Below are 3,951 nucleotides of genomic sequence, written 5' to 3'. Positions count from 1 at the left end.
TCGCCTATTTTATCCACCCCCTCTCACCAGTTTGTTCTCTGTATTTAAGAGTTCTTTCTTTCTTTCTTTCTTCTTTCTTCTTTCTTTCTTTCTGTCTCTTTTTTCTTTGTTTATTCATTTTTTTTGTTTCTTAAATTTTACATATGAGTGAAATCATGTGGTATTTGTCTTTTTCTGATTAGTTTATTTCACTTAGCATTATACTCTTTAGTTCCATTCTTGTTGTAAATGATAAGATTTCACCTTTTTATAGATGAGTAATGTTCCATTGTATATATATACCACATCTTCCTTATCCATTCATCTATCTGTGGACACTTGGGTTGCTTCCATATCTTGGCTGTTGTTAAATTATATTGCAATAAACATAGGAGTGCACGTGTCTTTCCAAATTACTGTTTTCATTTTCTTTGAGTAAATACCTATTAATAGAATTACTGGATCATACAGTAATTGTATTTTTAAATTTTTGAGGAAACCCCATATTGTTTTTTACAGTGAATGCACCAATTTGCATTCCCACCAACAATGCATGAAGATTCCTTTTTCTCCACGTCTTGCCAAAACTTATTTCTTAGGTTTTTAATGTTAGTCATTCTGACATGTATAAAGTGATATCTTATTGTGGTTTTAATTTGTATTTCCCTGTTGATGAGTGATGTTGAACATCTTTTCATGTGTCTGTTGGCCATCTGTATGTGTTCTTTGGGAAAATATTTATTCAGGTACTTTGTTCACTTTTTAATTGGATTATTTGGGTTTTTTGACATTGAGTTGTATAAATTCTTTATACATTTTGGATGTTAACACCTTATTGGATCTATCATTTCAAACATCTCCTATTCATTAAGCTGTCTTTTTGTTTTGTTGATGGTTCCTTTCATTGTGCAAAATATTTTTATTTTGGTGTAGTCTCAATAGTTTAATTTTCCTTTTGTTTCCTTATCAGAGGAGACATATCTAGAAAAATATTTCTATGTCTGATGTCAAAGAAATTAGTGCCTAGGTTTTCTGCTAAGAATTTTATGGTTTCAGGCATCACATTTAGGTCTTTAAAATATTTTGAGCTTATTTTTGTGTTTGGCATTAGAAAGTGGTCTGGTTTCATTCTTTTGCACATAGCTGCCAAGTTTTCCCAACACCATTTGTGGAAGAGATGGTCTTTTTGTCATGGTATATTCTAGCTTCCTCTATTGTAGATTAATTGATCGCAGAAGTATAGATTTATTTCTGGACTCTCTAATCTGTTCTATTGATACACATGTCTATTTTTGTACTGGTCCCATAATGTTTTTATGACTTCAGCTTATTATACCTTGAAATCTGGAATTGTGATATCTCCAGCTTTGTTCTTTTTTCTAGATTGCTTTAGCTACTTGGAGTCTTTCATAGCTCCACACAAATTTTAGGGTAATTTGTTCAAGTTCTGTGAAAAATGCTGTTGGTGTTTGATAGAAATTGCATTAAATCTGTAGAGTGATTTGGACAGTATGTACATTTTAACAATATTGGATTTTTCAATCCATGAGCAGGGACTATCTCTCCATTTATATTATATTATATTATGTTATGTTATATTATGTAATAATATATTATGTTATATAATAATATATATTAATAATTAATATATTAATAATATATTATGTTATATTATGTATATATAAATATATATTTTTATATATTATATGTTATATTTAATTTCTTTTTAATTTTTCTTTTTAATTTCTTTTTATTTTTCTTTTTAATTTCTTTTATCAAGGTTTTATAGTTTTTGGAAGGTTACTCATAGGTATTTTAATATTTTTGGTACTATTGTGAATAGAATAGTTTTCTTAATTTCTCTTACTATTGTGTAGAAATGCAACTGTTTTCTGTACAATGGTCTTGTATCCTGCAACTTTACTGAGCTCATTTATGAGTTCTAGAAGTTTTGGTGGACTCTTTAGGGTCTTCAATGTATAGTATCAAGTCATGCACAGATAGTGACAGTTTTACTTTTTCCTTACCAATGGGATGTCCTTTATTTCTTTCTATCTGATTGTTCTGGCTAGGACTTGTTGAATTACTATGCTGAATAAAAGTTGTGAGAGGGGTGCCTAAGTGGCTTGGTCCACTGAGCATCTGACCTCAGTGGACCTGACCTCAGCTCAGGTCAGGTTCTCAGCATCATGGGTTTGAAGCCCATGTCAGGCTCTGTGCTTAGTGCAGCATCTGCTTGTCCATCTCCCTCTGCTCCTCCCTGACTCATCTCTCTATAATAATAAATAAATAAAATCTTTTTAAAAAAAAAAAACTTGTGAGTGTGGACATCCTTGTCTTTTTCCTCATCTTAGAGGAAAAGCTCAGTTTTTCACCATTGAGTATATTATCTATGGGTTTTTTACGTGTGACCTTTATTATATTAGGTATGTGCCTTCTAAACCTGCTTTTTGAGAGTTTTTATCATGACTTAATTTTGTAGTTTGTCAAATGATTTTTCTGTATCTATTGATATGATCATACGATTTTTATCCTTTCTCTTGTTGATGTATTGATTTGTGACTGATTGATGTGTGAATATGGAATGACCTTTGCATTCCTAGAATAAATCCCACTTGATCATGGTGAATGATTTTTTAAATGTATTGTTGGATTTGGTTTGCTAATGTTTTGTTGAGGATTTTTGCATTTATGTTTATCAGAGACATTGGTTGATAGTATTCTTTTTTGTAGTGTTTTTATTTGGTTTCAGTATCAGGGTAATGGCCTCATAGGATAAATTTGGAATCTTTCCTCCCTTTTACATTTTTTTGAATAGTTTGAGAAAAATAGGTGTTAATTCTTCTTTAAATGTATGGTAGAATTTATTTGTGAGGCTATCTGGTTCTGGATTTTTATTTGTTCAGAAGGTTTGTTTTGCTTTGTTTTCTTGGGTTTTGTTTTTTAGTAGTGATTCAATTTCATTTAGTAATTGCTCTGTACAAATTTTCTATTTCTTCCTGACTCAGTTTTGGAAAGTTGTAAGTTCCTAGAAATTTATCCATTTCTTCTAGGTTGTCCAATTTGTTGGCATATAATTTTTCATACTATTCTCTTATAATCTTTTGTATTTCTGTGGTGTTAGTTATTTCTTCTTTATTTCTGATTTTATTTATTGAATCTTAACTGTTTTTGATGAGTCTTTCTAAAGGTTTATCAATTTTTGTTGATGTTTTCAAAGAACCAATTACTGATTTAATTGATCTCTTCTATTGGTTTTTTAAAGTCTTGTTATGACTTGGTTTTGGTCGATGTACGTTTCTAGGAATTCGACCCTTTCATTTAGATGTCCAGTTTGTTGATATATAAATGTTCATAGCATTCTTTTATAAACTTTTTAAAATTAAAAAAAAATCTTAGTAATATCCCTACTTTCATTTTTCTCTCTCTCTTTCTTTAATCAGGAAGAATTTTCTTTCTCTCTTCTTTTTTAAATTTAAATTCATTAGTTAACATATTTTGTAGTATTGATTTCAGAAGTACAATTTAGTGATTCATCACTTACACTTAGCACCCAGTACTAGCTTTGCACAGTGGCAGTATCATAGCCAACGAGGTTTATCTGAGGCACGATTATTGCTAATTAAAAACTTAACACCCAGTACTTATCCCAACAAGTTCCCTCCTTAATGACCATCACCCACTTAGTCCATGCCCCACTGACACTCCTCCAGCAACCCTCAGTTTGTTCTCTGTATTTATGTCTCTTGTGGTTTGCCTCCCTGTTTTATCTTATTTTATTTTTCTTTTCCTTACCCTATGCTCACCTGTTTTGTTTCTTTAAATTCCACATATGAGCTAAATCATATGGTACTTGTCTTTCTCTAACTGACTTATTTTGCTTAGCATAATACACTCTAGTTCTATCCCCATTCTTGAAAATGGCTAGATTTCATGCTTTTTGATCACTGAGTAATAGTCCATTGTATATAT

The 3,951-nt window shown here is 30.7% G+C and overlaps 1 pseudogene; it reads left to right on the top strand.

Annotated features, from left to right (window-relative positions):
- The first annotated feature begins 3,540 nt into the window (after nt 1–3,540).
- Nucleotides 3,541–3,630, top strand: LOC116597944 (annotated as a pseudogene).
- Nucleotides 3,631–3,951: the final 321 nt, after the last annotated feature.

Source organism: Mustela erminea, chromosome 8 (assembly GCF_009829155.1).
Source record: "Mustela erminea isolate mMusErm1 chromosome 8, mMusErm1.Pri, whole genome shotgun sequence".
Lineage (NCBI taxonomy): Eukaryota > Metazoa > Chordata > Mammalia > Carnivora > Mustelidae > Mustela > Mustela erminea.
The sequence above is the reverse complement of the archived record's forward strand: the minus strand, read 5'-3'. Positions and strand labels throughout refer to the sequence as shown.